The 12664-nt window shown below is 45.0% G+C and overlaps 1 long non-coding RNA gene across 1 annotated transcript in view; it reads left to right on the forward strand.

Moving 5' to 3' along the window:
- The window catches only part of LOC111537504, a 29361-nt gene that overhangs the window by 11558 nt on the left and 5139 nt on the right, over positions 1–12664 (forward strand). Inside the window, exon 2 of the long non-coding RNA XR_002730021.3 lies at positions 2345–2434. This is a non-coding gene — a long non-coding RNA (uncharacterized LOC111537504). The remainder of the gene's footprint in view (positions 1–2344; positions 2435–12664) is intronic.

A 12664-nucleotide genomic window follows, 5' to 3' on the forward strand; every position in this document is an offset into this window, starting at 1 on the left:
GAGTGTTTTACTTCCAATTATGTGGTTGGTTTTATTTTATTTTATTTTTTATTATACTTTAAGTTCTAGGGTACATGTGCATAACGTGCAGGTTACATATGTATACATGTGCCATGTTGGTGTGCTGCACCCATCAACTCGTCAGCACCCATCAATTCATCATTTATATCAGGTATAACTCCCCAATGCAATCCCTCCCCCCTCCCCCCTCCCCATGATAGGCCCCAGGACTTACACTTTTATCTTATTTCCACCTAGGAGTGGAAATGCTAGGTCATATGGTATGTAAATATTTATAAGAAACTACCAGACTCTTTTCCAAAGTTGCTATATTACTGTACATTTCTACCACAGATGTTTGAGAGTTTTAGTTGCTCCACATTCTCATAAACACTTGATATTGTCAGTCTTTTTAATTTTAGCCATTCTAATCATGGTATTTCATTATAGTTTAAATTTGCATTTCTGTGATGACCTAATGAGGTTGTTTTTTTTTTTTTTAAGATGGAGTCTTACTCTGTCACCCAGGCTGGAGTGCAATGGTGCGATCTAGGCTCATTGCAAGCTCTGCCTCCTGGGTTCTTGCTATTCTCCTGCCTCAGCCTCCCTAGTAGTTGGGAATACAGGCACCCGCCACTACACCTGGCTCATTTTTTGTATTTTTAGTAGAGACAGGGTTTCACTGTGTTAGCCAGGATGGTCTTGATCTCCTGACCTTGTGATCCGTCCGCCTCGGCCTCCCAAAGTGCTGGGATTATAGACGCGAGCCACCACACCCAGCCAATGAATGATGTTGAACATTTTTTACCAGTCTATTGGCTATTCATATATCTTATGTTGTGAAATATCTGTTTAAATATTTTGCCCATTAAAAAAAACTGATCTAGGCTGGGTGCAGTGGCTCACATCTGTAATTCCAGCACTTTGGAAGTCCAAGGGGATTGGATCACCTGAGGTAAGGAGTTTGAGACCAGCCTGGCCAACAGGGCGAAACCCTGTATCTATTGAAAATACAAAAATTAGCTGGGGGTGGTGGTGCGTGCCTGTAATCCCAGCTACAGTGCCTGGAACAGGAAAAAACAAAATCGTTTAGACGACTTTAAACAGAGGATACATATTCTCAGAGATATAACAATGTTGTATCAATGAAATAAGAACAGGTTGTTTTTTAAAAAGAACATTGGAGAATAAAACATCTAAAAAATATAACCATTAACTTTAATCAATGAGTTAGAAGATAAAATTGAGAAAATAGCTTTTTAAAAAACCGTAAAAGCTGGAAAAGTTTTTTAAGAACTAAAGGTGGCCCAGTAAGACTAATATTCAATTAAGAAGCATTACAGAGGGCAGGGTGTGGTGGCTCACGCCTGTAATCCCAGCACTTTGGGAGGCAGAGGTGGGCACATCACAAGGTCAGGAGTTCAATACCAGCCTCACCAACATGGTGAATCCCCATCTCTACTAAAAATACAAGAATTAGCCGGGCATGTTGGTGTGCACCTGTAATCCCAGCTACTTGGGAAGCTGAGGCAGGAGAATTGCTTGAACCTGCGAGGCGGAGGTCACAGTGAGCCGAGACTGCGCCAGTGCACTCTAGCCTGGGCGACAGAATGAGACTCCGTCTCAAAAAAAAAGAAGCATTACAGTGATACGGAACAGCATAGAGAAATGGAGAGAAAACAATCATCAAAGGAAAAATTCAAGAAGTCATCTCAGATCTGAAAGGCCTAGATTTCCAAAATGAAAGGCCCAGTGAGTATACAATGTAATGGATGAAAACGTTCATTCAAAGACATATTATCATGCTGTTTCAGATCAATGAGTTAATAGAGGATCCTAAAACAGAAAAAGCAGGTCACATTCAAAGGAACAACGATGAGAATGGCATCATGCTTCTTATTAGCCATGCTGAAGGATAATGTAGGAATGTTTTCCAATGATTTATGATATATAATTTTATAAATTATTTAAATTGTGAATTCAGTAGAGTAAGCATATTTTCAAGGCCAGGTATAGTGGCTCATGCCTGTAATCCCAAGCCTTTGGTAAGCCAAAGCTGATGGATCCCTTGAGCCTCAGGAGTTCAAGAGCAGCTTGGGCAACATGGTGTAACCCTATCTCTACAAAAAAAAAAAAAAAAAAAATGGTGTGCGCTTGGACTCCCAGCTACTTGGGAGGCTGCACATGGAGGTTCACCTGAGCCCAGGGAGATAGAGGCTGCAGTGAGCCATGATCATACCACTGCACTCCAGCATGGGCGACAGAGTGAGACCCTGCCTCAAAAAAATAAAGCATATTTTCAGATATGTGAAATTTTATTTACTATCCATGTACCCTTTCTCAGGAAACTACTGGATGATGTGGTGCACCGGAATAAGAAAATAAACCAAGAAACAGGAAGACGTGATCCAGGCAACAGGATATTCCAGTATAGGTGAGAAATAAAGACTCCAAGATGATAATGAAGGGAAATCCTAGAGTGATAGCTGGCCTGGCAGCAGGCCTAGGGAGCAATCAGTAAGGCTGGAGCCAGAGGACAGAAGCCTCCAGGAGGGAGGTACCCAAGAAATAAGATGAAATGAATACAGGAAAAATCTACAGTTTTAGTGAATGATGGAGAATAAATTCATGATTGGAACATAGAAACTAAGCAAATAAATCCCAATTTTGTTTTTATGTATAATTGACTCCATGAAATTTTTTTAACAAAGAAACAAAACATAATCATAGTAGGCTAAATTGCCCAGCGGTGAATAATATTTACAGAGGCATAAACGAGTATGTCAGTTTCCACCAAGCCCAGCATAACATGGGCTCTCCTCTTTATGGTCCAAGATGGCTACTTCCTTTCCAACCACCCTGCCTGCACTCCAGCCAGCATGAGTCTTCTTTGTTCCAGCTCTCCTGGGTTTCTTTTGGTTAACTGGGAATTGAATTAATGAAATTCAATTAGTAAATTAAAGCATTAAGTTAATACATGTTTGAATTAAAATACCAGTCTGGGCATGGTGACTCATGCCTCTAGTCCCAGATACTTCAGAGGCTGAGGTGGGAGGATCAGTTAAGCCCGAGAGGTAGAGGCTGCAGTGAGCAATTATTGTGTTACTGCACTCTAGCCTGCATGACAGTGGGAGACCCTGTCTCCAAAAAAAAAAAAAAAGCCAGGCGCAGTGGCTCACACCTGTAATCCCGGCATTTTGGGAGCTGAGGTGGGCAGATCCTTTGAGGTCAGGAGTTTGAGACCAGCCTGGCCAACATGGTGAAACCCTGTCTCTACTAAAAATAGAAAAATTAGCTGGGCATTTGTTTACACACCTGTAGTCCCAGCCACTCAGGAGGCTGAGGCAGGAGAATCTCTTGAACCTGGGAGGTGAAGGCTGCAGTGAGCCGAGATCTTACCACCACATTCCAGCCTGGGTGACACAGCTAGGCTCCGTCTCAAAAAAAAAAAAGAGACCCTGTTTCGGGCGGAGTTCGAGAACAGCCAGGCCAACATGGTGAAACCCTGTCTCTACTAAAAATACGAAAATGAGCCGGATATGGTGGTGGGCACTTGTAATCCCAGCTACTCAGGAGGCTGAGGCAGGAGAGTTGCTTGAACCTGGGAGGTGGAGGTTGCAGTGAGCCGAGATCGTGCCATTGCACTCCAGCCTGGGTGACAACAAGACTCTGTCTCAAAAAAATAAAATAAAATAAAATAATATAAATGCATCACTGAGTGTCCAGAACAGCAGGGTTTTGACAGAGGTTCCAGTGATGACTTGTGTGACCTTGGGTAAAGCACCCTCTGGGACTCAGGTCCTTTTATGAAAAATGGGAGGGTGGAAGAGATCATAAAAACATCAGCCACAGTGCAGATCACAAGGATGCGGCAGTGCTGTGTAAGTGACTGAATGCTATGTAACCAGCTCAGCCTCCTGAGTAGCTGGTACCACAGACACGCACCACCATGCCCGCCTAATTTTTTTTTGAAACAGAGTCTCACTTTGTCACCCAGGCTGGAGTGCAGTGGCATGATCTCGGCTCACTCCAACCTCCACCTCCTGGGTTCAAGCAGTTCTCCTGCCTCTGCCTCCCAAGTAGCTGAGACTACAGGTGCGTGCTACCACTCCTGGCTAATTTTTTGTATTTTTAGTAGAGACAGGGTTTCACCATGTTGGCCAGGATGGCCTTAAACTCCTGACCTCAGATGATCCACCCACCTCCACCTCCCCATTGCTGGGATTACAGGCCGAGCCACCGTGCCCGGCCAACCCTGTGGCTCATTTTTAAATTATCTGCAGAGATGAGGTTGTGCTGTGTTGCCCAGGTTGTTCTTGAACTCCTGGGCTCAAGCAATGAATCATCCCGCCTTGGCCTCCCAACGTGCTGGGATTGCAGGCATGAGTTGCTATGCTTGGTGGTGATTTTTCAAGAAAAGCTGGTAATCTGGATTTTTATTTAAAATCCCTCGATTTTTAAAAGCTGGAATGGAAATTTTCAAGCAGATTGAGGATTTTTGGCCTTTCCACATACTGGCCACTTGAGAAAATAAAATAAATAAGTAAATAAAATTTCAAAAAGACTTTGAAAGCATTGTGTAGGTCAAGAAAAAAATGCAAGTTTGCAACCTCTGGGGTGCAGTACTATAGAACATTTATAGTAGTCAGTGTCCTCCGTGGGGAAGAACTGTGTCTAGTTTGTTCTACTCAGAGCTAGCAAGAGGGTTGTGGTAATGGTAAATCACATGCCTATCTGGGCAGAAGCTCTGCCCTCCTATCCTTGGGCAATGTTTCATATTTTGCAGGCAGAGAGGAAATGGCCTAAAATGAACCATTATGTTTCTCCATGATGGCATGTCAGAGCTGATCAGATTGGAGAGGTAAACTCCAGGTTTCTCATCCATTCTGTGAAATTTGACTACTGGTTGTGCCTACTACTCGAAACCATTGTAGGAATAAAATATCACATATTTGGAAATAGGTAGAATTTTCCCTAAAGTGTAATAAAGTAGGTACCAATTGGGATAATGATTTTGCCATGAACAGCTCAGAGGAGTGTAACATTTCTGGAATGATGGCAGCTTCTATAAAGCTGAGCTCGGACCAGCCTGGCTAACTTGGTGGAACTCCCTTTCTACTAAAAATACAAAAATTAGCTGGATGTGGTGGCGCATGTCTGTAGTCCCAGCTACTCAGGAGGCTGAGGCAGAAGAATTGCTTGAACCCAGGAGGTGGAGGTTGCAGTGAGCGAAGATCGCACCAGTGCACTCCAGCCTGGGCAATAGAGTTAGATTCTGTCCAAAAAAAAAAAAAAAAAGAAAAAAAAAAAGCTGGGCTTAAGCTTTGGCTATAAGAAATCAACAGGTGGCCGGGCGCAGTGGCTCACACCTGTAATCCTGACACTTTGGGAGGCCGAGGCAGGTGGATCACGAGGTCAGGAGATGGAGACCATCCTGACTAACACAGTGAAATCCCATCTCTACTAAAAATACAAAAAATTAGCTGGGCGTGGTAGCATACCCATGTAGTCACAGCTACTCGGGAGGCTGAGGCAGAAGAATTGCTTGAACCCGGGAGACAGAGGTTGCAGTGAGCTGAGATCACACCACTGCACTCCAGCTTGTGCGACAGAGTGACACTCTGTCTTAAATAAAAAAAAAAAAAAAAAAAAGAAATCAAGAGGCAAGAATGCTTTGGTGATTCTGCTCTGGTGGGTTTGAGAAGGAGGCAGGATGATCTTTTCTGGAAGCGGTGTCGGGGAGTTGGTGTAGAGCTGAGAAATCTACATTGCCATAAATGGTGTGATCCTGCTCCAAACAGCTGCATTCACCCCCAGGCTTCATAAGCCTCATACTAGAAGTTTCAACTGAAATAAACTTATGACCTTTCCATCAGTTCCCTGGAGTAGGTCAGGGTTTTAGAGGGTATTTCATATTCCCATTATGAGGAGATTTGAACTCTTGGGTTCTATTAAGAAAGCAGCACAGCTTATTATTACTGATAATATAATCTTAGTAGTATTCCTATAATGCTTTATAACCTAAAAAGACCTTTTATTTGTATTATTCTCATTTTGCTCCCCGGTAACTATGAGATAACTGTTATTATTCTCACTTTACAGGTGAGGAATCTGATGCTCTCCCATTGTTCCTTAGTTAGAGTTCTGAATATTTTTACTTTTTTCAGAGAATGGAGGCACACTATATTTCCTAGGCTAGTCCTGAACTCCTGGGCTCAAGTGATCTTTCCATCTTTGTCTCTCTTAAGTGCTGGGAGTACAGACGTGAGCCACCATGCCTGGCTGAGTTCTGAATCTTTAACAAGGCCCAAGTTCTTGCCAGCCTGGCTCTAGTCTGTCTCTCCAGACCCCCTTGTACCACTTTCCCAAGAGCTTTCTGTTCTCCTGAGTTTCTTTTTTTTTTTCTGGTTTTTTTTTTTTTTTTTTTGAGACAGTCTCGCTCTTGTCACCCAGGTTGAAGTGCAATGGCACTATCTAGGCTCACTTCAATCTCCGCCTCCCAGATTCAAGTGATTCTTGTGCCTCAGTCTCTAGAGGAGCTGGAATTACAGATGTACACCACCACGCCTGGCTAATTTTTTTGTATTTTTAGTGGAGGCGGGGTTTTACCATTTTGGCCAGGCTAGTCTCAAAACTCCTGACCTTGGGTGATCTGTCCGCTTTGGCCTCCTAAAGTGCTGAGATTACAGGCGTGAGCCACTGCGCCTGGCTGAGTATCCTTTTTTATTTATTTATTTTTTTGACACGGAGTCTCACTCTGTCGCCAGACTGGAGTGCAGTGGTGCGATCTCAGCTCACTGCAACCTCTGCCTCCTGGGTTCAAGCGATTCTCCTATCTCAGCCTCCCGAGTAGCTGGGACTGCAGACGTGTACCACCATGCCCAGCTAATTTTTGTATTTTTGGTAGAGACAGGGTTTCACCATGTTGGCTGGGATGGTCTCGATCTCTTGACCTCATGATCCACTCGCCTTAGCCCCTCAAAGTGCTGGGATTACAGGTGTGAGCCACTGCACTCAGCCAAGTATCCTCTTTTTGAGACAGGGTCTTGCTCAGTCACCCAGGCTAGAGTGCAGTGACTGGACCACATCTCACGTACCTCAACTTCCTGGGCTCGTGTGATCCTCTCACCTCAGCCTCCCAAGTAGTTAGGACTATGGGCACATGCCACCATGCCTAGCTAATTTTTTTTTTTTTTTTTTTTTAAGTAGTTGCTGGGTCTCACTATGTTACCTAGGTTGGTCTTGAACTCCTGGGCTTAAGCGATCCTCCCATCTCAGCCTCACAAATTGCTGGGATCACAGGTGTGAGCTACTGCATCTGGCCCATCTTGGATTTCTTTTGCTTTTTTTTTTTTTTTTTTTTTGAGACGGAGTCTCGCTCTTTCGCCCAGGCTGGAGTACAGTGGCCAGATCTCAGCTCACTGCAAGCTCCGCCTCCTGGGTTTATGCCATTCTCTTGCCTCAGCCTCCCGAGTTGCTGGGACTACAGGGGCCCGCCACGTTGCCCGGCTAGTTTTTTGTATTTTTTAGTAGAGACGGGGTTTCACCGTGTCAGCCAGGATGGTCTCGATCTCCTGACCTCGTGATCCGCCCGTCTCGGCCTCCCAAAGTGCTGGGATTACAGGCTTGAGCCACCGCGCCTGGCCGCTTTTTTTTTGAGATGGAGTTTTTCTCTTGTTGCCCAGGCTGGAGTGCAATGGCACCATCTCGGTTCACTGCAACTTCCACCTCCCAGGTACAAGTGATTCTCCTGCCTCAGCCTCCTGAGTAGCTGGGATTACAGCCACCTGCCACCACACCTGTCTAATTTTTTGTATTTTTAGTAAAGACGGGTTTTACCATGTTGGCTGGTCTCGAACTCCTGACCTCAGGTGGATGTGCCCGCCTCGGCCTCCCAAAGTGCTGGGATTACAGGCATGAGCCACCGTGCCCAGCCCTCTTTTGCTTTCTTAAATAGGTCTGCTTCCTTCTTTTTTTTTTTTTTTTTTTTTTGAGACGAAGTCTCACTCAGTCGACCAGGCTGGAGTGCAGTGGTGCGATCTCGGCTCACTACAAGCTCCGCCTCCCGGGTTCACGCCATTCTCCTGCCTCAGCCTCCCGAGTAGCTGGGACTATAGGCGCCTGCCGCCACACCTGGCTAATTTTTTGCATTGTTTTTAGTAGAGACGGGGTTTCACCGTGTTAACCAGGATGGTCTCGATCTCCTGACCTCGTGATCTGCCCGCCTCAGCCTCCCAAAGTGCTGGAATTACATGCGTGAGCCACCGCGCCCGGCCACGTCTGCTTCCTTCTAACTACAGGCCCGTTGCACATGCTGTTTCTTCTGCTAATAACACTTTTTCTCTCATCTTTTCCTGGCAACTACTCATCTTTCAGCTTTCAGTTTAACATTTCTCCAGGGAGACTTTCCTGAACCTTCAGGCTACTTTGGACTGTCTGGTATAGCACACTGAACTTCCCACTCCAGAGTCGGCACACTTAAAATTACTCATTCGATATCCCTTGTCCCTGCTAGATCATAAGCTCCATTAGGGCAGAGACCAAGTCTATCTTATTTGATACTGTAGCCTCAATATCTAGTATAATAGGCATTTCCTTCTGCAGTAAAAGCTTTTGCAACTACTGTCTGCTATCTGAATCCCGTAGCCATTGAACAAATCCATCAGAACCTTGCCTTGAATACTGCACTCAGGTTTAATACTGTGGGGTTTTTCTGACAAGGTTCTTGTGATAACCAAGGTCTTCTGATCAGTGGCCAAAATGCATACCTGTCACATCAAATAGCAGCCTGTGAGGCTGGAGCACAGTGCCCCTGTATTATTTGATAATGACTAGAAAAGGCCAGTCCCCTTCTCACCAGCCTTCTGTGATGCTTACATACCAATGAGAACCTTTGCCCAGCATCTTACTGGGGATGGCTAAGGTTGGATCCTAGAGAACAGGAACATTTAAAGCTACCTAGATTTTTCCTATCTCAGGTCTTTCCTGGGTTTAGTGCACACTTGGGTCATTCTGGATGGGTGGCACATTTGTTTTATTTGTTGGAAGCAGTGAAGTGTAGTCACCAAGTTAATGGGGGCAACCAAGCCTAGGAGTCAGGGCAGCACAGTTGCTCAGGCTGGCGTGACAGGCATCAGCAGGTAAGCAAGCCCCAGTGGGAGGAATGCATGGCCTCATTTCAGCAGTGTCAGCAAGCTGAGGTCCCTGCACATTGGGAACCTATGAGAAGAGCACCCTCACCGCACTTATTTTCAAACCAGTCACATCTCTCTTCACCAAAATCTTTGTGAAATTCATCATCATATAACTTTCTGAATCTAGTTAATGGTGATATTAACCAAAATTTGTAGCTCAACACCCAGGCAACAGTGTATAGGATTGCAAGTGTTAGTTCCAAAAATAGTGCAGTTCACATCTCCAGTGAGGAAAGAACATTGAGTGAATTCATTACATGAGCGACTTAAACTAATTGAGCCAGGAACTTAAAGTCACATACTTCAAATATGTATACTCCACAAAACTGGCATTTAACATCAGGAAGTCAGGCTGGAAAACATTCATGAACCAGTGACTCTAAACAAGGAAGAAACACTTCTCAAGGTATGCATTTGCCAGCTTGTTACTTTGTTCACAAGTAGTCTTTGGTGATTAGCTTCATGCCTTAGGACATGGGTGGCAGCTCTGAGCATGGCACATTTAGCTTCATACAGCAAAGACTGAAAACACGTGGCTCTGGTTACATGGTCAGACAAGTGAAGGAGGCACAGCCTATCTTCATTACTGAAAATACACAAAATGCATAGAGTATAAAAACATAGATGAGTTTGTAAGAAGAGAGTCACTTTTTTTCCTTCAATTTTTGGAAAATTAATATGACGTGTGTTACATTCATGAAAAATAAAATTTTAAATGAATAGTGGTTAGTGATATAATGTTCTTAGATGAACAGCAATTTGTTACAAGATTAGCAAAAATGTAACTTTTTTGTTTTTTTGGAGACAAGGTCTCACTCTGTTGTCCAGGCTCTGTAGTGCAGTGGCACAAACACGGCTCACTGCAGCCTCTACCTCTTGGACTCAAGCGATCCCCCAACCTCAGCCTTTTAAGCAGTTGGGGCTATAGGTGTGTGCTACCACACCCAGTTAATTTTTCAAATTTTTTGTAGAGACAGAGTCTCACCATGTTGCCCAGGCTGTTACTTTCAATGATACGCAAAAAAATACACTTGCATATACGAGATGTAGCTCAGGGTGGTCCAACAGAACTTTCCTGAGTGATGAATATGATTTATATCTGTGCTGTCCAATACAGTAGCCACTAGCCTTATGTGGCTGCTGCACAGTTGATATGTGGCTAGTTCAACCAAGCAACTTTTTTTTTGGAGACAGTCTTGCCCTGTTGCCCAGGCTGGAGTGCAGTGGCGCGGAGTGCAATCTCCATCTCCTGGGCTCAAGCAATTCTCCTGCCTCAGCCTCCCTAGTAGTTGGGATCACAGGCATGTGCCTGGTTACTTTCTGTATTTTTAGTAGAGACGGGTTTCGCCATGTTGGCCAGGCTGGTCTTGAACTCAAGTGATCCACCTGCCTTAGCCTCCCAAAGTGCTGGGATTACAGACATGAGCCAGCCCCAAGCAACTTTTTATTTAATTCTAATTAATTTAAATAGCTGCATATGGCTAGTAGCTACTGTATTGATCACACAGGTCTTCCATTTGCTGAGAATAAGAAATTAAGAGAAGGCCAGGTTTGGTAGCCAAGAGATCTAAGTCATGTACTATTTCATTATTTATCCAGCAGTCTGTCTACTCTGTTACTGTTATAAGAATGAACTAAGAGGCCAGGCACGGTGGCTCACACCTGTAATCCTAGCACTTTGGGAAGCCCAGGCGGGTGGTTCACCTGAGGTCAGGAGTTCAAGAACAGCCTGGCCACTATGACGAAACCTCGTGTCTACTAAAAATACAAAAATTAGCCAGACAGGTAGTGCGTGCCTGTAATCCCAGCTACCTGAGAGGCTGAGGCAAGAGAATCGCTTGAACCTGTGAGGCGGAGGTTGCAGTGAGCCGAGATCACGCCATTGCACTCCAGCCTGGGCAACAGAGCAAGACTCCATCTCAAAAAAAAAAAAAAAAAAATTAAGGCCAGGCAAGATGGCTCATGCCTGTAACCCCAGCAACTTGGGAGGCTGAGGCGGGTGGATTGCGTGAGCCTAGGAGTTCGAGACAAGCCTGGGCAACATGGTGAAACCCCACCTCCACAAAATCAACGAGATAAATTGGTGTGGTGGCACACACCTGTAGGCCCAGCTACTCAGGAGGCTGAGGTGGGAGGATCCCTTGAGCCCCGAAGTTCAAGGCTGCAGTGAGCCGGGATCACGCCACTGCACTCCAGCCTGGGTGACAGAGACCATCTCAAGACAAAAAAGAAGAAAACAACTTCTTTGCACTTGTAGAGGGCACAGTATTAAGTTCATTCTATCACTTCTGTTTATATTCTGACTTACAAGTGCTCTGCTGATAGAAGAGGGAATTGACCTGTTAGAAAAGCAACAGCAATCTCATCCATTCTCATTCATCTCAAATATTTTAAGTGCTTTGTACTTTTTCTTGTAAGTTGTTTCCATCTCCTTTTTATTATTTTGTATGGTGTTCTTGAGACTTCTCCCACTAACCTAATAGCCATTCCACATACTGATTTTTTCTTCTCCTTATTTTTATTACTGTTACTTTTGTTTGTTCGAGACAGGGTTTTGCTCTGTCACCCAGGATGGAGCGCAGTGGTACCATCATGGCTCACTGTAGCCTCAACTTACTGGGCTCCAGCGATCCTCCTTCCACCTCAGCCTCCTAAGTAGCTGGGACCGCAGGCATATACCACTATGCGTAGCTTTTTTGTATTTTGTATAACGAGACGGGGTTTAGTTATGTTGCCCAGGCTGGTCTTGAACTCCTGGGCTCAAACAATCCACCCACCTCGGTTTCCCAGAGTGCTGGGATTACAGGCACGAGCCACCACGCCTGACCCTATTATTGAGACAGGGTCTCATTCTCACCCAGCCTGGAATGCAGTGGTGCAGTCATAGCTCAGTGCAGCCTCAGTCTCCTGAGTAGCTGAGACTACAGGCACACGCCAACATGCCCAGCTAATTTTTTTACTCTTAGTAGAGGCAAGGTCTTACCATGTTGCCAAGGCTGGTCTCAATCTCCTGAGCTCAAGTGATGTTCCCGCCTTGGCCTCCCAAAGTGCCGGGTTTACAGGTGTGAGCTACCATACCTGCACCTCCTTAACTATTTTTTATTTTATTTTTTTGAGATAGGGTCTTGCCTTGTCACCCAGACTGGAGTGCAGTGACATGATCTCGGCTCACTGCAACCTCCTCCTGCTGGGCTCAAGCGATTCTCCTGCCTCAGCCTCCCAAGTAGCTGGGACTACAGGTGCATGCCACCACACCCAGCTAATTTTTGTATTTTTTGTAGAGATGGGGTTTCACTATGTTGCCCAGGCTCATCTCAAACTCCTGGGCTCAAGTGATCCACCTGCCTCAGCCTCCCAAAGTGCTGGGATTACAGACGTGAGCCACTGTGCCTGGCCCCCTCCTTTACTTTAAAAGTACAAGCTAATAAGCATTAAGGAAGAGAATGTCTAGATTAGTACAAATAATGCAA

Source organism: Piliocolobus tephrosceles, chromosome 16 (genome assembly GCF_002776525.5).
Source record: "Piliocolobus tephrosceles isolate RC106 chromosome 16, ASM277652v3, whole genome shotgun sequence".
NCBI lineage: Eukaryota > Metazoa > Chordata > Mammalia > Primates > Cercopithecidae > Piliocolobus > Piliocolobus tephrosceles.